The sequence below is a fragment of the Nycticebus coucang genome, chromosome 4, assembly GCF_027406575.1.
Source record: "Nycticebus coucang isolate mNycCou1 chromosome 4, mNycCou1.pri, whole genome shotgun sequence".
Lineage (NCBI taxonomy): Eukaryota > Metazoa > Chordata > Mammalia > Primates > Lorisidae > Nycticebus > Nycticebus coucang.
In genome coordinates, this window is record NC_069783.1 from 70,799,957 (window position 1) to 70,824,691 (window position 24,735).

General features: G+C 38.9%; 1 protein-coding gene across 1 annotated transcript in view; it reads right to left on the reverse strand.

The window, feature by feature from the left end:
- Positions 1-24,735, reverse strand: part of EXOC6B (exocyst complex component 6B) — a 782,024-nt gene that overhangs the window by 8,231 nt on the left and 749,058 nt on the right. The window lies entirely within an intron of this gene.

Consider the following 24,735-nt stretch of genomic DNA (forward strand, 5'->3'; position numbering starts at 1 on the left):
ATAATAACTCACTTATTCATTTAATAAGTACTTCTTAAATTCCTTCCACATGCCAACCACCATCCCAGGAGCTCACTATTCCACAATAAATAAATAAAGCTAGTGCCACACATGCAATTGTTTGAACTTTGAAGTTAAAAGACATAGGTTCAAGTACCAGTGTGTGACTTGCTACACTGACTTTGACCAAGTGACTCAGTTAATACAAACATATAACATACATGCCTGTATACAAATAGGACATGCAGAAACACCGAGGCACAAGTGGATCATGAAGCATTTGTAAGAGCCAGTATGCATTATACCTATGCAGACACAGGTGAGCAGATGGAAACCAGGGCCAAGGCAGATCAGGGCTGAAAAACAGGATTAGTCCATGACTGAGGACACACAGTCTGCAATCGGGGTTATGAATGTTATAGAGAACTTCCAAGAACTGGATATGTGAGAGAAGAAAGAGAGCGTTCTGAGTGTCCACTGAGTTATGACACTGGGGGAGATTTTGTTTTGGAGAAAGTGAATCATTTTTGTTAAAGGCTTTCCTTCCCTTTCAGTTTTAGCCTCAAGCACCACTCTAACAAATATTCATGAACTGTAAAGGAAAACAAATAAATAAAGAAACAAAATCATTGCATTTCAAAGGCGAGGTGGTTAGCTCCTTTCTATAACTTTCTAGAGGGAATGGAGTCCTAGAGTCACATCACTGCACAGGAGAGCCCTCATGTAAGTATTTTTGTACTCAAGACATTCTCTGTCTCTCTCTTTCCAAGAGATAATTGCTGGTGGAGAAAAGTAGATGGCTGTCTCTCTGTGAAGAACAAAGGCTAAGAGGCTAAGAGTAGCAGTCATGTCCAATGCCAGAGCCTGGGCTCCAGGCACATCTTCCTCCCATGCCTGTCTCCACTATGCGGCTGGGCTAACAGGCAGCGTGGGCCTTGCCCTGCCCGCCCAAGTCTCTACTCCGTCCATTCCCTTAGAAAAGCTGTCAGGAACTTCCTCAAGAGGGATGGGAACTGGCTAAAGTCCCAAACCTAAAACTGAGAAAAGCCCCTACACCCTCAGCCAAGAAAGGGATGTTAAAGATGAGAGAAGGAGGGAGGGAGAGAGACAGACGTGCTGGTTGGTCTCGGTCAGCATGGTCCCAAAGGGCCCTGTCAGTCCCCTTTTAGGTCATGCCTATTTTCATTGGCAAGTAAAAAGGCTTTTACCACTTCCTTCTGCTAACCCAAGGCCTCACAGAGTTCTCCTTTAGAAGAGAATTTCTACCCACTTTCTACTCTAACTTTGGTATTTCTCTCCTAAGACAGCTCAAGTTAGCTCCTCTTTACTTGCTCCTAGGGATCACCACTTGGAGTGCCTCTTGTTTCTAAAATTCTTCCAGCAGATTTGATTATGCTTTTCCTTCAAATACCTGGAGAAAATCTGTGAAAAAGGATAGCATTTTCTCAATTAAAATTTTTATACTCAAATTTTAAAGGAAACCATGCAAAGCCTTTTACTGTACGCCTAGTAGGGAGCTAATAAAGAAAAAAGGAATGAATATCAAAAAGTCTAACTGGAAAAACTGGAAAACCCGGATTTCTTAAAGCTATTTTCAATATAACTTTTCAGATATGGACATATACAAGCAGGTAATAAAACTACCTTATGTTTTTATGAATTGGTAATTTCTGTGATGGAGTTAATAGTATCACCATTTTCTGATTTATTGCTAAGAATGCCATGCCTTTCCCGTTAATGACACTTGGGTAAGTCACTTATAAACAGTGGAAGGAAATTCATGGCTTAGCTCTAAAGATTTCCTTTTTTATCTTCTTGCCAATCTTTCAATGCCAGTGCTGAATTTAAAATCTCAGGAAGGACAAGCTACCTAACTTATTCCACTTTAGGCAACTCTATTAAGTTCAACCACTATGAGCCTATAGATTATACTCTGGGTTTGTGTCGCTTTGCAGTCTTTTAGGGTTGTCTACGCTAGGTCCACGGTCTCCTCTGAGAGAGATGAACATGGAGTGGAATCTGAGGGTACTTAACTAAGTTAGCTGCCTGGAGGCACAGTTCTACTGAATCTAGAGAACAATGTTAGAATAAGAGGCCAAGAAAACTAGCAGGCCTATTTATCCATATAGTACTTTGATTTCCACACTATGGCTTTTAAAAGTGAATCAGACTCTCCTATTCTGCTTCTCTACATACAATAGCTTGTCAGATCACAATAAATTCTCCCCCAAGCAGTAGAACACTCAATCATTGCTAATGATCACTAATGATTCTTTAATTTTTAACCTTTCATCTGGCAATCATTTCAAACTTATCAGAAAGTTGAAAGAATAAGCATAGTATAAGGAATACTATCCATATATCTTCTACCTCTTCCATCCATTATTAATATTTTACCCACCATGCTCCATCATTTTCATTCTCTTTCTTTTACACACACACATGATTTCTTTTCTGAGTCTCTTGAGAGTAAATTGCATACACATACCACGGCCCTTTGTCCCCAACTACTGCAGTGTCCCTAAGAATTAGGGACATTTTCTTACATAATCACAGTATAATTTTCAACTTTAGTTAATTTAATCTTGATAGCATATTCTAATTTTGTATAATACAATGGCCCAACAATGTACAGCCTCTCCTTTTGTTCCACTACATGATAAAGTTTAGGATGAGGTATTACATTTAGTTGTCATGTCTCTTTAGTCTCCTTGAATATTGACTATTTCTACAGCCTTTCTTTTTCTTACATCATGGTGACATTTTTGAAGAATATAGTTCCCTGACCTCTTTTTTCTCTGAGTTTGGTTTTGTCTGATGTTTTCTTATAACCTTCAAGACATACATTCCTGACCAGAATGCTACTGGTGATAAGTGATGCTGTGTCCTCCTCAGGGTATCAGCTCAGGCATATAATGTTCATTTGCGTCTCATTAATTTTGATCACTTAGTCAAGATACTGAGTTCCCCACTGTCTTGTTACTGCATTTTTCAACTAGTAAGCAATTGGGGAGACAATTTAAGACCATGCAAATATACTCCTCCTGATTAACATTTCCTCTTATATTTAGTCTCCTGGGAAGATTCTTGCCTACTATGATGACTGCAAACTGATGATATTTTAACACCATGCTTCCCTCCACATTTATCAATTGTTACTCATTCTACTGTAAGCAAGTGCTTTCCCTTCTCCCCTATTAATATATTTACCTATTTAATACTGGGATGGGCTTATGGATTCTCATTTTTTTAAAGGCTCACATTCTTACTAGGCCTGTTGTTTTGTCATTCAAATTGTCCCAGATTTGGCAAGAAACTCATTAACATTGGCTCTCCTGTGTATTTTTGACTTGCCTTTATCCTATTTTGACCATATCCTCACTTTCTGGTCCTACAAAATATTACAAGTTCATTTGTACCTTTCTTTGCCTCGGGCCTAGAGTCTATCCTTTCTCTAAGGTGCCCTTGTTTCTCTTATTGGAGAATGGTATTTTTTTTTGTTTGTTTGTTTAGCAGGCCTGGGCCTGGTTTGAACCTGCCACCTCCATGCACAGGGCTGGTGCTCTAACCACTGAGCAATGGGTGCCCAGCCCTGGAGAATGGTATTTAGAAACCAAGATCTGAGTACTTTCTACTGGGGTATTTATTATTATATCGAGGCCCTCTCAATGGACAGACCTGAGGGAAATAAGTATGTATACCAACTCACACATATATCTGTATTTTTCTTTATCTATTTGTATATATAGATGAGTTCATATTGATGTTTTCAATTCTAGTCCAGCACTACAGGGCTCATTTTAGCCCCTTTCTCTCTTTTCTTATTTATTACTTCTTTTGGACAATGAGAAACCTGGTTGTCATTATTGATGATGTATTTAACTTATTTGTTTAACCCTAATGTAAAGTGGTTTCAGAATCACTAACCCCTATCTCTGTAATAAACAAATTTACTTACTATATTATTTGTACACAGTTCCTTTTGTTTCTCAAGTTACTTAGGTTGCTTCTTTTCTTCCTCACCCCTTTCAGTGTGGTTATACTATTTTGTAATTCAGTTAGGTTCATTTTTCAATGCTTGTGTTCCATTTTGAATTCCCCCTCATTCTGGGTGATTTAAATTATGGGATATGTGAAACAGTATCATAGCTCTGAGCATCAAAGCTACACAAAAAAGTATACTCAGAGAAGTATCATTCCCTCCTCATCCCAAGTAACCTGCTCCCCATCTCCCTACTTCTTTCTATATCTTTCCCATCCCTGCCTTGTAGGTAACCAATTTAGTTTCTGGTTTTTCATTCTTTTATTTCTATTGCACAAATGAGCAGACACATGTGTATCTTCTAGTATCTTCCTCTTTCTCACTTGGAGGGCTTTTTTATTTTTCACACATACTATTGTGTGTCCTATAACTCACTCCCCTAGAAGCTCATTCTTCATCAGTAATCATATTTGATTCATAAATCATATTTGATTCATAAATCACAAATGCTGCTTTTGTAAAATTGATATGTGAAGTCATTTTCAAGAGAAAGACCAGACATTACATTTTGGAGCATTTTGTTGCTCAACTGGTGGACTAGGAAAGTGCTAGCTATTCAAACAGAAGAACATACTGATAAATGTTATGGCTGATTTGATCAAAAGGAGACTCAACCTATCATTAATGATGGTTTGATCTCAAACAATACAAAAGTAACATATATAACAAAACATTTGTACCCCTGTAACATTCTGAAATTAAAAACGTAAACTACATAAGTTAACTGAAATTGTGATTGCTGGTTATTATATAAAAATGTATACAAGTGGGAGAGAATATAACAAGGGAAGACACTTTGAATAAGGCTATACCAAACAAGCTAGGATGACAGACTGCATTTTTCTTTTGATAGAATGCTTCTTTCCCCTTCCCCTTGACTCCCTTCCCCTCGCCTCCTTCTCCCACCCCCCTCTTTTTTTTTGCCTCCTGTATGACATTTATCTATGTGATTTTTAACTTGGGCTTTGGTAAGGTTCTTAAGCTGACTCTGTTATATTTTGTTACTTCAGAACATTCTCATGGTTTAACAATACTTAATTATAATTCTGTTTTCATTAGCAGAGGTAAGAAAGTAGGGAGGACCAAGACAGAAAGGATAAGCAACTTGCTGAAAATCGCAAGGTAGACAAGTAGTAGAGATGGCTTGTTGGCTCATAGGCCCCAGGATGCACTAGCTGTCTGTTTTTAAAAATTCTCATTGATTTTTGTCTCTCATCTGAGCCTATGCCAAACTTTTGAATAGACTTTCTTTTTTGGAATAGTAGCTGAGAAAGACTAGACAAATCCAAATGAGTTAAAGTGAAAACTAGTCCAGGGTCATACAGTGAGTTAACTGGAGAGAGGACAGATAGCACTGTAATAGTGGAACAAAGGCAAAGTTCTAGGAAGGACCCTAGAAATGAGAAATAATTAAAATAAGGCAGAATTCTGTTGATCCTTGTTAGTGCATACTAATATATACATATCTCCAGCAGCAAATATAGAAATAATTCAGATGAATGAGTTGCTAATGGCAAAAGAGTAGAAGGGAATCATCAAGTAATAATTACAGGCTGCCCTTGTATTTTCCTAGGCAGAAAGGATTACCTGAAGAACTCAAAAAGTGACAGTGAAAAGGCTAGTGGAGAATGGCCTGCTTGTTCCTACTGCTGGACTACTGTTTGTTACTCAACCAATTCATACCATTCCTATTCACAGGTGCAGAGAATGTTGGCTATATCCTGCCTTCACTGTTAATTCTTAGAATATAGGCCTCATCTCCCATACAGACTGCAAGCCCCCGAAGGATGAGGATTGTGCTTTTTCCTTCTGACTCTTCAATACCACAGACTAGCATATGGCAGGATTTCTAGCAGGTAGCCAGCAAAGACATGTGAAATGAAATTAAAACAAGCAACCTAACGTTTTAAATTAAAATAAGCAGCAATATTGGCTAGATGGTAGGAGAGACACACTGTGTTTTTCACAACAAACATTCCAACTATTCCAAACCTAGGGTCCTCCTGACCAGCACTAGAGGGAAAGTTGTGAGAGGAAGAAAGCAGCATCAAACAGGATAGATGATACCTGTGGCAGTGGAGTGGGGACTCGGCCCCGGGGATTAGATTTCAAGGCTCCCAGGGAAGATAGCTATGACCAGTGAGTGGAAAGCAGATGTTTGGTGACATCTAGACTGGGTCCTAGTAGGCAGCATGGGGAGCTGCTTACTGTTAGGAAAAGCCTCCTTTTCCCAGAATACCTACCTACACAGACTCCATGGGCAGCAAAGAATTGTAGGGACTAAGGTAGGCACATAGATACAAAGACACCCTGGTAACAGCCACATCCCACTTCCCCTGGGTGTGGTTTTCTTTAAATGTTCTTTCTTTCTCTTTTTTCTGTGAATAATATAATCTAATTAATTTTTTTTTTCTTTTTTTTATTGTTTGGAATTCATTGAGGGCACACATGTTACTTCTTGACATACAGAGAAAGAGAAGAGGAGGAGTGGAGAGGAGAGGAGAGGGAGGGGGAGGATCATGCTCCTATAGCAGGTGTGTCCTTGAAGTAAATGATAGGTAGGAAACCTTGAATTTGCACTTTTATACATTCCAGAAGAACTCTTCATGTTAAACAGGATAGACTATAAAATGATGTCAAATAACATGCTTCTCTGGGACACTTAACATACAATCCAACAAAATTTCTAAATATGCTACCTCTTTAGAATACGGCTACTCTATAAAGTACAGTCTACTTACTGAAGAGAACAGTAACAGACAGGACAACAAGCCAGCGGAGGTTCCTTTTGTCCCCTCTCTGCCTTTGACAGGATGAAACTAATTGCATCATTATAAAGTAGTTTTCATAATCACTGATCCACACATAGGTGCCTTTTTGGAAGACAGTAGAACACAGCAAAGAAAGCCCCAGGCAGAGGGTTGCTTGACTGACAGTGTGACCCTAGGGATACCACCAAATGTCTTTTTCTGGTTCAGATATGGAATCATAACAACTCCTATCAGTTGCTCAGGGAAGACCAAGAGAACAATTGTAAAAAGCGTAGAATTAACTCATGAACCATTTGTGTTTATTGCCTAAGATTTTCCCCAACTCCTTCTCCCTGGTGCTGGGCCGCTCTGATTCAAAGAAGAGCATCTGCCTGCCTCATGCATATTCTCAGGAGCACTTTCTGACATAGAAATCCAGGCACATTTGGAACAGAAAGCAGGGCTTATTTTAACAAACAAACTGAGTACCAATGGAACAAGCACTTTCCCAGGCACTGCACATGAAAAGATGGTTAAGACAGTATCTCCAGTCTTGAGGAATTCAGTCTGTTAAATAAAAAGATACAGAATTATGTGAACACTCTAAGGTATTCTAACAGTGTACAAAGAAATTTCAAAAGAAGTGCATCTAAGCCTAAGTAAAGTAGGTGGAATTGGTAGTGGTGGGGAGGGGGTATTAAGCGAGGAATCTGACATGGCTGGAACTCTCCGGAGTGCTTTGGGAATAAGCATGACAAATGAGGCCTCATATGTTAAGCCAAGAAGACTAAATTTTAGCCTGCAGGCTTCTCTACTTACAACTTCCAGCAAGGCTGCTACATGCTTTCATCTAGATCAGGGGATGGAAAACAAAAGTTACCATCTGTTTTTATAGATAAAGTTTTATTGAAACACAGTTATGTTCATTGATTTACATAATTATCTATAGCTACTTTATGCTATAACAGCTGAGGTTCAAAAGTTGTGATAGAGACCATATGGCCTAGGAAGCTCAAAATATTCACTATCTGGTCTTTTACAGAAAAACTTTTCCTCTAGATCCAGGCCAGGGAGGGCAGTGTGACTGGAATTCTCTCAGATGTAAGATCTCTAATATCTATGTATTAAATTTAAGAAAGAAGGAAAAAATGGCTTTAGGAAGACCCAATTATAATGAGATGGAAAAATTTCCATTATCTCAGGAACTATAGTCAGAATTCTTCTATGGGAGAGAAACATGTTTGGGGAAATATCTTGCTTGGTGAGACCCCTAAGGTGGTACCAAGATATCTGGTAGAGAAGAGGAAGAAATTTGGTATTCTAGTTCTTGAGAGGATGTGAAGAGGGAATAGCTAAGAAGGAAATCCTTAATGGTACTGTGGCTCTAGACAATTTTGGAGACTTGGGATATCTAATAAGTGACTTTTTCAAAGCTGTTTGATGTGCAGTAAGTGACATAATCTCTACAAATCCATTCCCTTAATCCCAATCTTTAGACAAATCTATTCTGCTCCTAATTGCTTGGGTGATTTTTTTCTCTCTCTCTCTGTGTGTGTATTTGTATGCACATGTGTAACTCAGAGAAGCAGCAGAGTTTCACACTATGGAAATGGGAGCTGAGGAGGCAAGAAGACTGGAGGCAGGTAGGGATTCACAGAAATCTGGAGGACGCCTTTGCATTTCCCATAGATTATTGAACTGAGGTGGGGAGAGGTTCCAAATTTGTCTGGATCATCTTTATAGGTTAAGGGGCTCTGACTTATACTTGAGCTTTGCAACAGTGGCCACTCTATTCAATAGACTGGCTCCTGGCCCTAGGTCTGACCTCCTCTTCTTTTACCCTGGTTGAGATAGGGCAGGAAAAGAGGTATGGACTGTTCAGTTCCCTGCTTTCCCTGCAACCCAGCTTCAGGTGAATGGAGGCTTCATTAAGCTCTTTATCAGTGGCCAGTTGCCTATCAGTAGCTTCCTCTCAAAGGGAACATTGCCACGAGAAACATTTATTTGCCTCTAAATTTGGGTTTATAGGTATTTTTTTTTTTTTTGGTAGAGACAGAGTCTCACTTTATCACCCTTGGTAGAATGCCATGGCATCACAGCTCTGAGCAACCTCCAACTCCTGGAGATTAGGCGATTCTCTTGCCTCAGCTCCTGAATAGTTGGGACTACAGGTGCTCACCACAACGCCAGGCATTTTTTTGTTGCAGTTTGGCTAGGGCTGGGTTTGAACCCACCACCCTTGGTATAGGGGGCTGGTGCTCTACTCACTGAGCCACAGGTGCCACCAGTTTATAGGTTTTTGCCTAAACTTTTCACCTCTAAGACTACCTTGGTAAAGAGAAAAGAAAGAAAGGGAAGCTTAATATTTTCCCATTGTTACCAGTAGGTGCCTAGGGAAAAGATCTCAAATAAAAATGCCAACACCAGAATTCTGGGAAGATGGCCATCTGGTAGCAACCCTCGGCAGAGGCTCCAGAGAAGAGGAAGAAAAACTGGATTGAACTGGACTCTATGAAGCCAAAGACGGGGAGCTAAGCCAAGAAAGAAGTTCGGCAAGCTGTAACACCAAGGAAGAGCATCCAAGAAAACAAATTACAGATACAAAGCCTATTGACTAGAGGATGGAGATCCCTCCCCCAAGCAGGGGGCCTGCTGCAGGCTATCTGCAAACAAGCAGGGAACAAAAGACCTCTCATTTTACCTTGGTGGAGAGAGCTGCTAAATTCCAGGTCTCTTTCTCCAGGGAGGTCCCACTTATGAACCTAGACACCACCCTGCCAGGCATAAAATTGAACAGATATTTTCCCCTACAAGTCTAAAATCCCAGTCTACCCTTTTCCCCCTGAATGGTGCCCTTGCAGAGCACAGAGTGTTTGGTCTTGTCCTGAGAGACCTGGGCATAGTGTGGACAGCCAAACATCAGGATGGAATAAGTGACTAACAGGGAAGAAAGAGGGTGCAGGAAGAAAGGGACACTTGGCAAGAGGAGGAACAGTCCTCCTATTTATGACTATGCCCAGCCAATGGCAGTGTTGACTCTCTGTTAGGGCTATGTCTGGTGGGATGGGATGCAGAACCCCTGGCTCTGAAGAACCACAGCGGGAGAGTGGTTGCCCCATGTGGACTGAGTTTGGCAGACTGAGTTTGGTCCCCAGCCCCTGCTGGGCCTGTGAGCAGAGGCTTAATAGGGGTGGACTGCCACCTGAGAGCAAGGGTGTGGTCCCCTGATTCCAACAGAACCCTTGAACAGTGGCTTACTGGGTATGAACCAAGACCTGCAGGCTAGGGCGTGGTCTACTGTCTCCAGCGGGGCTGGTGAGCAGAGGCTTACCAGGTGAGGACTAAGACCTGTGGGTGGAGTGCGGTGCCCTGACCCTAACAGAGTCTGAGAACAGAGGCTTGCCTTGACTGAGACTGGCAGGCAGGGGAGTGGTTCCTGGCTCCAGCTGGGCCTGTGAGCAGAGAAGTGGACAACAGTGTGGACCTGAATCTGGTGGGTGGGAGTGTGGATCCCTAGCTCCAATTGTGCTATTGGAAACCCTCAAATCCCTCTCTGTTGGGGAGGTTTTGCACTGCCTGAGACAATTTGGTTGGGACCTGTATCTAGGGCTGTCCACTCAGGGACATTCTGAGGTTGACCTTCAAAGTTCTGTAGTGGAAAAGAACTGAAGTGTGGGGACTGGGTGTGGCAGCTGTTTGTATATCTTCACAGTCAAGATTTAAACCTAATACTGTGGTTTCTTAGGATAGGGTAGAAAGGTTGGCTGATATCAAAACAGAGCTAGTTGTGCTATCTCACCAAGTAGGTCCTCAGAGTCTCTGGCTAAACTCTGAAAGGAGCCTTTGTAAGATTGTAGGAGATAAGCCACGATTACAAAGCCTAGTGCTTTGGTAAGGGGCCATCTCTACTACCTGGGAACCCCAATTCAATCTCATCCTACCATTTCTAATAATCAAAAGGTGGAAAATAACCATGGTGCAGACCCAACAGAAGAACTCTGGCAACATGAATAACCAGAGTAGATCAACACCACCCCCCGCCCCCCCAAGAAATGACAAAGGAGATACAACTGAAGATGTCATGCATAGACAAATGGCAGCAATGTCAGAAATCGAATTCAGAATATGGATGGCAAATAAGATAAATAGAATGGAAGAAAAGATAAGAATTTAATTCCAAAGAGTAGTTCTAAAGTTGTCTCAAGAAATTAATGAATTCAAAGCTCAAGTCACCAAAGATATGGACATAATGAGAAAAGAGATAGCAGAGCTCAAGGAAATGAAAAAGTTAGTTGAAGAGCTCCAAAATACAGACAGAAGAAAGGATCTCTGAAACTGAAGACGAAGCTTTTGAATGTTCCCAAACACTCAAAGAAGCAGACAAATGGAGAGCAAAAATTGATCATTCCCCGAGAGAGCTGTGGGATCACTCCAAAAGATCAAACATTTGTCTTATAGGAATTCCCAAAGGAGAAGAGGATGATCCTAAAGGTATAGATGCTCTACTCCAAGAGATTGTGAAGGAGAGTTTCCCAAGCACTGCAAGAGATACCGAACTTCAGATAGCAGACAGTTTCAGAACCCCAGCAAGACTCAATCCAAATAAAGCATCTCCTAGACACATTGTGATTAACTTTGCCATAGTTAAGATGAAGGAGAAAATTCTGCAAGCAGCCAGACATAGAAAAGCATCACCTACAAAGGGAGAAATATCAGAATGACTGGAGATCTCTCAGCCAAAACATTTCAAGCCAGAAGAAGATGGTCATCAACCTTCAGTCTCCTAAAACAAAACCATTTCCAGCCCAGGATCCTCTATCCAGCTAAACTTAGTTTCATTTGTGTTGGAGAAATCAAATACTTTAATGACATAGACATGTTGAAGAAATTTGCCATAACTAAACCAGCTCTCCAGGGTATTTTCAGACCCATCCTCCAGAATGACCAGTGCAATGCTCTACCTCCAAAGTAAAATCATCCAGAAATTTTTGAACAAAACCCAACTTCCACAGTGGTGAAAGGACTAAAAATGTCCACTGGACATCCGAAAATTATGACACCCAAAACACAACCAGGCTTATCAATTCTCTCAATTAATGTGAATGGTTTAAATTGTCCTCTAAAGAGGCACAGGCTGGCTGACCGGATACATAAACTCAGACCGGATATCAGCTGTATACAAGAATCTCATCTTACCTTAAAGGATAAAAATAGACTCAGCGTGAAGGGATAGACTTATATAATACAGGCAAATGGAAATCAGAAAAAAGCAGGGGTTGCAATTTTAGTAGCAGATACAATTGGCTTTAAACCAACAAAGATAAAGAAAGATAAGGAAGGTCACTACATATTAATCAAGGAACACCCAACATGAAGAGATTTTGATAATTAACATTTATGCACCCTACCAGAATGCACCTCAATTCATAAAGCAGACCCTAATGGATATGAACTTGGTATCTTCCTGCACTATAATAGTTGGAGACTTTAACACCCTTTGACAATATTGGATAGATCCCCCAAGAAGAAACTAAACAAAGAAATATTAGACTTAAACCTGACCCTAAAACAAATGGACTTTACAGACCTCCACAGAAAATTTCACCCTAATAAAACTGAATATACATTCTTCTCATCACCCCACAGGTTATCCTCCAAAATAGGGCATATCCTAGGACACAAGTCTAATCTTAGCAAATTTAAAAGTGTAGAAATTATTCCTTGTATCTTCTCGGACCACCATAGAATAAAAGTTGAACTCAACAGCAACGGGAATCATCATACTCAAACAAAGTTGTGGAAGGTAAATAATCTTAGGCTGAATGATAGGTGGTTCAAAGACGAGATTAAGAAGGAAATCACCAAATTTTTAGAACAAAATGATAATGAAGACACAAATTATCAAAACCCGTGGGATGCTGCAAAGGCAGTCCTAACAGGGAAATTTATAGCATTGGAAGCCTTCATCAAGAAAACAGAAAGAGAGGAAGCTAACAACTTAATGGATCATCTCAAGCAACTGAAAAAGGAAGAACAGTGCAACCTCAAAACCAGCAGAAGAAAAGAAATAACCAAAATTAGGGCAGAATTAAATAAAATTGAAAACAAAAGATCATTCAGAAGATCAACAAAACAAAAAGTTGGTTTTTTGAAAAGATTAACAAAACTGATGAATCTTTGGCCAACCAACCAGAAACAGAAAAGTAAAATCTCTAATATCATCTATTGGAAATGATAAAGGAGAAAACAGACACTTCAGAAATTCAAAAAAATCCTCAATGATTACTACAAAAATATCTATTCCCAGAAACGTGAAAATCTGAAGGAAATGGACCAATACCTGGAAGCATGCCACCTTACTAGACTCAACCAGAAAAAATTAGAAATCTTGAATAGACCTATATCAACCACTGAAATAGCATCAACAATACAAAATCTCCCTTAAAAGAAAAGTCCAGGAGCAGATGGCTTTACATCCAAATTCTATCAAACCTTTCAAGAGGAACTAGTACCTATATTATTCAACCTTTTCCAAAGCATAGAAAAAAGAAGGAATACTTCCCAACACATTCTATGAAGCAACTATCACCCTGATACCCAAACCAGGAAAGAATCCAACAAAGAAAGAAAATTATAGACCAATATCATTAGTGAATGTCGATGCAAAAATATTCAATAAGATCTTAGCAAACAGAATTCAACAACACATTAAAAAAAATTATACACCATGATCAAGTTGGTCTTATTCTAGGGTTACAGGGTTGGTTCAACATACACAAATCTATAAATATAATACATCACATCAATAAAATAAAAAATAAAGACCACATGATTCTCTCAATTGACGCAAAAAAAGCCTTTGATAATATCTAGTATCCTTTCATGATCAGAATTCTTAAGAAAATAGGCATAGAAGGGACATTTCTTAAACTAATAAAGGCCATCTACAGCAAACCCACAGCCAATATCATATTGAATGGTGTAAAATTGAAAACATTTCCACTCAGATCAGGAATGAGGCAAGGATGCCCACTGTCTCCACTGCTATTTAACATAGTAATGGAAGTCTTAGTCATTGCAATTGGGCAAGAGAAGGTGATCAAGGGTATCCAAATAGAATCAGAGGAGATCAAACTCTCACTCTTTGCTGATGATATGATCCTATACCTGGAAAGTCCCAGGGACTCAACTTCAAAACTCTTAGAAGTGATCAAGGCATACAGCAGTGTCTCAGGATATAAAATAAATACTTACAAGTCAGTAGCTTTTATATACGCCAATAATAGTCATGCTGAAAAAACAATCAAGGACTCTATTCCTTTTACAGTAGTGCCAAAGAAGATGAAATAGCTAGGAATTTACCTAACAAAGGATGTGAAAGATCTCTATAAGGAGAACTATGAAACTCTGAGAAAAGAAATAGCTGAAGATGTTAACAAATAAAAAAACATACCATGATCATGGCTGGGAAGAATCAACATTGTTAAAATGTCTATACTACCCAAATCAATCTACAGATTTAATGCAATCCCTATTAAAGCACCATTGTCATACTTTAAAGAATTGAAAAAACAGTACTTTGTTTTATATGGAATCAGAAAAATCCTCAAATAGCAAATACATTACTTAGAAATAACAAATCAGGAGGTATCACATTACCAGACTTCAGGCTATACTATAAATCTATAGTGATCAAAACAGCATGGTACTGGCACAAAAACAGAGAGGTAGATGTATGGAACAGAATAGAGAACCAAGAGATGAACCCAGCTACTTATCACCATTTGATCCTCGACAAGCCTATTGAAAATATTCAGTAGGGGAAAGACTCCCCGTTTAACAAATGGTGCTGGGTGAACTGGCTGGTGACCTGTAGAAGACTGAAAATGGACCCCAACCTTTCACCACTAACAAAAATTGATTCTCACTGGATAAAAGATTTAAACTTAAGGCAGTGCCTGTGGCTCAAAGGAGTGGGGTGCCAACCCCATATGCCAGAGATGGTGGGTTCAAACCCAGCCCCAGCTAGAAACTGCAAAAAAAAAAATAAATAATAATAATAAGATTTAAACTTAAGACATGAAACTACAAAAATACTAGAAGAGAGTGCAGGGAAAACACTTGAAGAACTTGGCCTGGAAGAATATTTTATGAGGAGGACCCCCAAGGCAATTGAAGCAATACCAAAAATACATTACTGGGATCTGATCAAACGAAACAGCTTTTGCACAGCCAAGAGCACAGTAAGTAAAGCAAACAGACAACCTTCAGAATGGGAGAAGTGTTTTTGCAAGTTCTGCTTCTGATAAAGGTCTGATAACTAGAATCTACAGAGAACTCAAACTAATCAATAAGAAAAGAACAAATAACCTCATTTCTATGTGGGCAAGAGACTTGAACAGAAACTTCTCTGATGAAGACAGGTGCATGGCCTACAAACACATGAAAAAATGCTCATCATTCTTAATCATCAGAGAAATGCAAATCAAAACTACTTTTTTTTTTTTGTAGAGACAGAGTCTCACTGTACCGCCCTTGGGTAGAGTGCCGTGGCATCACACGGCTCACAGCAACCTCTAACTCTCGGGCTTACGCAATTCTCTTGCCTCAGCCTCCCAAGCAGCTGGGACTACAGGCGCCCACCACAACACCCGGCTATTTTTTGTTGCAGTTTGGCCGGGGCTGGGTTTGAACCCGCCACCCTCGGCATATGGGGCCGGCGCCCTACTCACTGAGCCACAGGTGCCGCCCCAAAACTACTTTGAGATATCATCTAACTCCAGTAATATTAGTCCACATCACAAAATCCCAAAACTACAGACGTTGGCATGGATGTGGAGAGAAGGTAATGCTTCTACATTGCTGGTGGGAATGCAAGCTAATACGACCTTTTTGGAAAGAAGTTTCGAGAACACTCAAGGAACTAAAAGTAGACATACCATTCAATTCTGCAATTCCTCTACTAGGTATATACCCAGATATCAAAAATCATTTTAAAACAAAGACATTTATACCAGAATGTTTATTGCAGCCCAATTCATAATAGCCAAGACATGGAAACAGCCCAAGTGCCCATCGACCCACGAATGGATTTACAAATTGTGGTATATATACACCATGGACTACTATGCAGCCATAAAAAAGATGGAGACTTCACATCTTTTATGTTTACCTGGATGGAGCTAGAACATATTCTTCTTAGTAAAGTATCTCAAGAATGGAAAAAAAAGTATCCAATGCACTCAATACTACTATGAAATCAATATATAACCACCTACACACTCAGTATGAATGGCAAAACATAACTATAGTCCATAAAGTAGAAGAGAAGAGGAGAGAGAGGGGAGGGGAGGAGGGATATGGAAGGAGGGCGGCTTTTTGGGGGGACCTCACCTAATGTGTATGATGCAATGGTAACTTTCAAAACTATTAAGAAATGAGAATGAATATTACAAGAAACTTTATTCTCAGAAATATGAAAATCTGAAGGAAACAGACTGATACTTGGAAGCACGCCACCTTCCAAGACTTAACCAGAATCAAGTGGAAATGTTGAACAGACCCATATCAAGTTCAGAAATAGCATCAACTATACAAAACCTCCCTAAAAAGAAAAGCCCGGGACCAGATGGTTTCACGTCAGAATTCTACCAAACCTTTAAAGAGGAATGAGTACCTATATTACTCAACCTGTTCCAAAATGTAGAAAAAGAAGGAAGACTACCCAACACGTTCTATGAAGCAAACATCACCCTGGGGGATCCCCAAACCAGGAAAAGACCCAACAAGAAAAGAAAATTATAGACCAATATCACTAATGAATATAGATGCAAAAATATTCAACAAGATCCTAACAAACAGAATCCAGCAACACATCAAACAAATTATACATCATGACCAAGTTGGTTTTATCCCAGGGTCTCAAGGCTGGTTCAATATACGTAAATCTATAAATGTAATTCAGCACATAAACAAATTAAAAAACAAAGACCATATGATTCTCTCAATTGATGCAGAAAAAGCTTTTGATAATATCCAGCATCCCTTCATGATCAGAACACTCAAGAAAATTGGTCTAGAAGGGACTTTTCTTAAACTGATAGAGGCTATCTACAGCAAACCCACAGCCAATATCATATTGAATGGAGTTAAATTGGAATCATTTCCACTCAGAACAGGAACCAGACAAGGCTGCCCATTGTCTCCATTGCTTTTCAACATTGTAATGGAAGTTTTAGCCACCGCAATTAGGGAAGAAAAGGCGATCAAGGGTATCCATATAGGGTCAGAAGAGATCAAACTCTCGCTCTTCGCAGATGATATGATTGTGTATCTGGAAAACACTAGGGACTCTACTACAAAACTCCTAGAAGTGATCAAGGAATACAGCAGCGTCTCAGGTTACAAAATCAACATTCATAAATTGGTAGCCTTTATATACACCAACAACAGTCAAATTGAAAAAGCAGTTAAGGACTCTATCCCATTCACAGTAGTGCCAAAGAAGATGAAATATTTGGGAATTTATCTAACAAAATACGTGAAAGATCTCTATAAAGAGAACTATGAAACTCTAAGAAAAGAAATAGCTGAAAATGTTAACAAATGGAAAAACATACCATGCTCATGGCTAGGAAGAATCAACATTATCAAAATGTCCATATTACCCAAAGCAATATATAATTTCAACGCACTCCCTATTAAAGCTCCACTGTCATATTTTAAAGATCTTGAAAAAACATTACTTCGTTTTATATGGAATTAGAAAAAACCTCGAATAGCCAAGACATTACTCAGAAATAAAAACAAAACAGGAGGAATCACACTACCAGACCTCAGACTTTACTACAAATCGATAGTGATCAAAACAGCATGGTATGGGGTGGCGCCTGTGGCTCAGTGAGTAGGGCGCCGGACCCATATACCGAGGGTGGCGGGTTCAAACCCGGCCCCGGCCAAACTGCAACAAAAAAATAGCCGGGCGTTGTGGCGGGCGCCTGTGGTCCCAGCTACTCGGGAGGCTGAGGCAGGAGAATCGCCTGGGCCCTGGAGTTGGAGGTTGCTGTGAGCTGTGTGACGCCATGGCACTCTACCAAGGGCGATAAGGTGAGACTCTGTCTCTACAAAAAAAAAAAAAACAGCATGGTATTGGCACAAAAACAGAGAAGTAGATATCTGGAACAGAATAGAGAACCAAGAGATGAATCCAGCTACTTACCGCTATTTGATTTTTGACAAGCCAATTAAAAACATTCAGTGGGGAAAAGATTCCCTATTTAACAAATGGTGCTGGGTGAACTGGCTGGCAACCTGCAGAAGACTGAAATTGGACCCACACCTTTCACCATTAACTAAGATAGACTCTCATTGGATTAAAGATTTAAACTTAAGACATGAAACTATAAAAATACTAGAGGAGAATGCAGGGAAAACCCTTGAAGAAATTGGTCTGGGTGAGTATTTCATGAGGAGAACCCCCCGGGCAATTGAAGCAGCTTCAAAAATACACTACTGAGACTTGATCAAACTAAAAAGCTTCTGCACAGCTAAGAACACAGTAAGCAGAGCAAGCAGACAGCCCTCAGAATGGGAGAAGATATTTGCAGGGTATATCTCTGACAAAGGTTTAATAACCAGAATCCACAGAGAACTCAAACGCATCAGCAAGAAAAAAACAAGGGATCCCATCGCAGGCTGGGCAAGGGATTTGAAGAGAAACTTCTCTGAAGAAGACAGGCGCACGGCCTTCAGACATATGAAAAAATGCTCATCATCTTTAATCATCAGAGAAATGCAAATCAAAACTACTTTGAGATATCATCTAACTCCAATGAGACTAGCCTATATCACAAAATCTCAAGACCAGAGATGTTGGCGTGGATGCGGAGAAAAGGGAACACTTCTGCACTGCTGGTGGGAATGCAAATTAATACATTCCTTTTGGAAAGATATATGGAGAACACTCAGAGATCTAAAAATAGATCTGCCATTCAATCCTGTAATTCCTCTGCTGGGCATATACCCAGAAGACCAAAAATCACAACATAACAAAGATACTTGTACCAGAATGTTTATTGCAGCCCAATTCATAATAGCTAAGTCATGGAAAAAGCCCAAGTGCCCATCGATCCACGAATGGATTAATAAATTGTGGTATATGTATACCATGGAATACTATGCAGCCTTAAAGAAAGATGGAGACTTTACCTCTTTCATGTTTACATGGATGGAGCTGGAACATATTCTTCTTAGTAAAGTATCCCAAGAATGGAAGAAAAAATACCCAATGTACACAGCCCTACTATGAAACTAATTTGGGACTCTCACATGAAAGCTATAACCCAGCTACAACTTAACAATAGGGGGAAGTGGGAAAGGGGGTGGGTGGGTAGAGGGAGGGGAATCGGTGGGATCACACCTGTGGTGCATATTACAGGGGTATTTGCGAAACTTGGTAAATGTAGAATGTAAATGTTTTGGCACAGTAACTGAGATAACGCCGGAAAGGCTATGTTAACCACTGTGATAAAAATGTGTCAAATGGTTTATGAAGTGAGTGTATGATGCCCCATAATCATATCATTGTATACAGTTATGATTTAATAAAAAAAAATAAATAAAAAAAAAAAGAAATGAGTATAATTGAGATGTGTTACTTAGTTCAATGTAAACATTTCACATTGTATATCGAAGAAGTACCCTGAACCCCATAAATTCATCAATGTACAAAGTTATGATTTAATAAAAAATAATAAAAATAAAAATAAAATAAAAAAAATAAAGCAAACTTCCCAGAAAAAAAGAAATGAAAATAAAAAAACTAGGTAGGCATTGTGGTGGGTGACTCCCAGCTGGTCAGGAGGCTGAGGCAAGAGTTTGAGCCTGAGAGTTTGAGGTTGTTGTGAGCTGTGACTCCATAGCACTCTACACAGGGCAGCAAAATTAGACTCCTTCCCCAAAAGAAAAAAAGTCAGAAAATAAAAACAAAACAAAAACAAAAATGCCAACACCAAACATTTCTTTGAGTCAGAGGCTCAAAGCCATTTCTCACTGATGACAGCATCTATCCTGCTGGAGGAGACAGAAGGAAATCCTATTATGACACTGGTTGGTAATAACCATAATTTGCAGATACATGTCTGGGGGAGGAAGCCAAAGATTGACCCCTGCTATGGCTGACTGGGGAGACCCTTGTTAGGGTGGAGGAAGCAGGCAGATAGGTGTGAGTTTTAGATAGAACATATCTGTGGCAAAAGTGAGAGAAGGAGCTAGGAGCCATGGGCCAGTGTTTATCTTCTTTTGGTATACTGTGACTTGTTAAAGATTCTTAGGTTAATGAATTAGGGATTGTATCATTGAGATATTAACTACCCTCCCTCTTTGGATAAAATAACTAAGTGTCTTAAAAACATCCCTTCAAAAAGACCATGGATTGATGATATTAATATGGAAGTGGAAACAAACATCAAGAAAATAGCAGAGCTCAAAAATCTCTTAATCACAGTACAAGCTCTTTATTATTCACACTATAAAATACAAACAGTGATAAGGTAAATTGGTAATTTGGTAATTTGGATTTGACAAATTAGTCCCCTAATCTGATATGATCAAAAAAGTAATTTAAAATTATTTGTATCCACTATTGTGAATAATGAACTTTACTTAGCCTCAGTACATAGTGTCTAGAATTATGAATATTAGTATATGTATGTACACACGTGGACATACAGAGCAAACTTCCAAAGGTAATGATAATGTTCAATCTCTGAAACTACAGTGAAGAGGAGGGTAGGTGTGGGAATATTCTTTTGTAGCTCTTTGATATCTAATTAAAATGTATTAATAATTTTTACCCACCAAAATGTAAAATGACTTCTTTTGAATGACTCTTCAAAATTTATTTTACCAACAGTGGTACTCAATCAAAGAAGTTTGGAGACAATGGCTAGACAACCTGTAGGGAAAACTATCACAAATTCATAATGAAAATGGTTTGTGTTCTGTTTTATAAGTGAATAAATTAAGAAATGTCATTGTAGAAAATAATTTTTGTTACATATACAAGTCATTATTCCAAATTACAACCCAGACACTTATGTTAGGCATAAGAAAAAAGTAATCTAATACTGAAGGACAGTAAAGCAGAGAATGTCCTTATAACCTGGGTAAGTTCAGAATAAGGCCTAAAAATATTGGGACTGAATGAAAGGCTCAGTCCTAGGCAACTAACTTTTTAAGACCCTTAGCCTAATCAGATAACCATTTAAAATCTATTTTGTTCACTTGAATTTGAGGGGCTGGAAATTGAATAAAATTTTAACTCAGAATTCTATTGCTAAATTTCTATCTAATCAACAGATCAAGTAAAGAAATAATAGCTAAAAAGTGCTTATCAATCACAAAAGAATTCCTTTTTGTTTGTTTTCCTTCCATAAACTCCAAATTTCAAAGGGTTCTGCCTCTCCCAAATTTTGTTAAGTAAACACTATTTCCCAGAAAGGCTACAGTTTCAGCTTCATGGGGTTGGTATATTTTTCATTAAATTTCTTTTATTCCTTTCAATTTTATTTACTAGTTATGTTTTATGCATCATTTTAATGAGCCACCTCAAGTCTATTTTGGAAATAGGTGGGATTAAAAGAAATAGAAAAAAGTGCCAGCATGTCTGGCATCTGTCTTTAAAAATCAAAGGAGGGGCTCAGGCAGAGAGCACATTCAGAGCAAAGAAAGATCACAGAAGCCCAAAAGATTTGAAGTTACACCCTGCCAAAAAGATGGGCAAGATTTATGACAAGTGATGTGGGAACTGAGGGAAGAATTTCAAGCAAAAACACTAGTGGAAGCTAAGGAATAGAAATAGGAGTAGCTGAAATGTTCCTAAGGGAAGAAGAAAATGGACATCTCTCGAATACTTACTATGTGATATGCTGGACTAGGTACCTTACATATCCATTTCATTTAATCCCCAGGAAAATAAACAACATAAAAGGTAGGTACCCTCTTTTTACAGATAAAGAAGTGAAAGCACAAAAAGGTTTAAAGAATGGGCCCAAAGGAACATAGCCAGTAAGAGTCAGGATGTGGACCTAAGGACATTCTGACTCCCAAGCCTGATCTTTTCCTCCATTCCCTTTGGGCCTCTGTCAAGGGCCAACTGGTATACCACTTGGATGAAGGCAGAGGGGGTATATAGAGTAGTAGAAAGGTGGAAGAGGAAGTAGGTAGGGTTACATTATACAGAGTACTAATTCAGTCTAAGGATTTGTTTTTAAAATTTATATTCCATGGGGAATGGTCAACATTTCAGTAGTGTTTGATTTAGTGGGATAAACTTAGCAGTAGCATACAAGATGGACTTGAGGAGAAAATTTTCAGGCAGGAAGATCTTAGACAATGACTAGGACTGGACTGGGATGGCAGCAAAAGGATGAAAGAGGCATGGGTGGCTAATGTTTGGCCACTGTCTCTGGTTCAGCTGAAGGAATTAAAGGCTGATTGAGTGTTGGAGGGGGCAGAGAAGACTAAAAAATGATCACAAGGCAGGGTTTTCAAAATCAGTTGCCTCCAGAGACCAGGCAAGCAATACAAATAAATGAATTGGGCATGTGAAATACAATAGTAAATGGTGGGGGCCATAGAAAACAGGGGAGTACATAATCCTCCTAAAGGCATACAAATTCAGATTAAAAAAATATTTTTTAATTAATTTTTTTATTTTTAAATTTATTTATTTTTTATTAAGTCATATATACATAGATCATGAATGCCTTTGTGGGATTTAATGTGTTGATTATTTGTACAGCAAGGGTACAAGTCAAATCAAACTCAGATTTTTAAAAGCACTGTGCCAGTCACTTGTTGGGCCACAGTTTGAAACTTTTGGGGAGGGTTTTGAGGCTGGTTGGGGCACAGGGAAAACCAAAGAGACTTTTGGCTATTGCCAGATGATGTATGTAGCTTTCACATTCCCTCAGCCTATGTCCTTCTCCCCTTAGCAGGTTATGCTATGTTAATTAGGGTTATTATCATTCTCCTCTTCTACCCACCAGCTGAGCTGACATACCTGCTCCACAAAGAAGAAATAAGGCCAACGTGAAAAGAAGAGAATTTTAGGTTTAAGCCAGTGTTGTCAAGGCTGCTTAGAACACCATGTTTTGGCATGAGCTAAACCAATGCTCAGGAGAACTGAAAGATTTCAAATGAGCTGTTGCCTCCAAGAAAAGTCAACACAGAATCAAGGGCTTGCTCTCTCACAGAGCAGGACTTCTTCCTCTTCTTACTCCATTTCTCTTCTAGCTGGGTCCATTTTGAAATGGACTTCCAGGCCAAGTCAAATCCTAAGGCAGGGGGAAGGAAAGTTGTGACTATTTATTAAGAATCAAGTGTTGTTTCAGTGGTATATACTTTGCATAATCTTATTTGATCCTAGTTATCCCACAATTCTGGGAAATAGGTATTATTGGCCCATTTTTATAGATATGAAGAAGAAAAGTTGAAGTGATATGCTCAAATTTTTAAAGTTAGCAAATAGCAGGCTTTGAATTTGAATTTAAGTTTCTTTAACCTCAAATTTACACCCTTCTACTATGCACATTATTTCTCAAAGAGGAAAGATGTCAAGAGCTCAGATCTCCATTGTTTCACATGATTGTTTTAGTTCCAAACACAAACAGGTAGCCAATACATTTTGATTTCTTTCATATCTGTCTTTTGCTTAAACTATTTCCAGTACTTACACAATTCAACAAGAAATAACACTGAAATCAGATTAGTAATCAGGGGTGCCTGAGTCAGAAAAGTACAAACTAGGGGCCAAATTTAAGTCCTTGGATGAGACAACTATGAGAGTGTGACAAGGGCTGGACTTTCCCAGCCTTTACTCATGAGCTAGAATGTTAAAGCTGGAAAGAACCTCCCAGAAGAGTAGACCAGAAACACAATGACATTCTAAGAAGCAACAGAATTCTCTAAGTAAACTGAATGTAAAGAGAGTGGTGCTACAAGTGTGAATACTGGACTAGAGAAAGAATAGTCCCACACAGAGCTAGCTGGTGAGTCTTAGTGACTCAGTGATTTCTGACAATAATGAGGCCTTAAAACTGAGCCATCCACCAGGGAAGATAGGAAATTAAATTTAGATTTTCAAGATGATTTTATTAGGCAACTGCTTTAGAGGTTAAGGTTACCTTACACCTTTGCCGAAGTCATACTTAGTTCCAAGATGTTCAAAGGCAACACAAATAAGCAAGCTCCATCCATAAGTGCTTGCTAAAAATCTTGGCCAACACTACTATTCAACATAGTGCTGAAGACACAATACACTTCACAGTAGCTTCAAAGAAAGTGAAATACCTGGGAATATACTTAACAAAGAACATGAAGAATCCTACAGAGAAAACTACAAAATCTTGAGAAAAGAAACAACAGAAGACATTAACAAATAGAAGAACATACCATGATGATGGCTAGAAAAAATCAACATTGTTAAAATGTCCATACTACCCAAAACAATCTACAGATTTAATGCAATCCCCATTAAAGTGCCAACATCATACTTTGAAGAACTTGAAAAAATATGTTTTTGTTTCATATGGAACCAGAAAAAATCCCAACTAGTCAACACAATTCTAAGAAAAAAAATTCTGGAAGCATTACACTATCGGACTTTAGGTCATACTAGAAGTCTACAGTGATCAAAACAGCATGGTACTGGCACAAAAATAGAGACATAGATCTATGGAACAGAATAGAGAACCTAGAGATGAAACCAGCTGTATATTGCCATCTGATCTTTGATAAACCAAATAAAAACATACACTGGGGAAAAGAATCCCTATTTAATAAATGTTGCTGGAAGAATGGGTTAGTCACATATAAAAGACTGAAACTGGACCCACACCTCTTACCACTTACAAAAATTGACTCATGCTGGACAAAAGATTT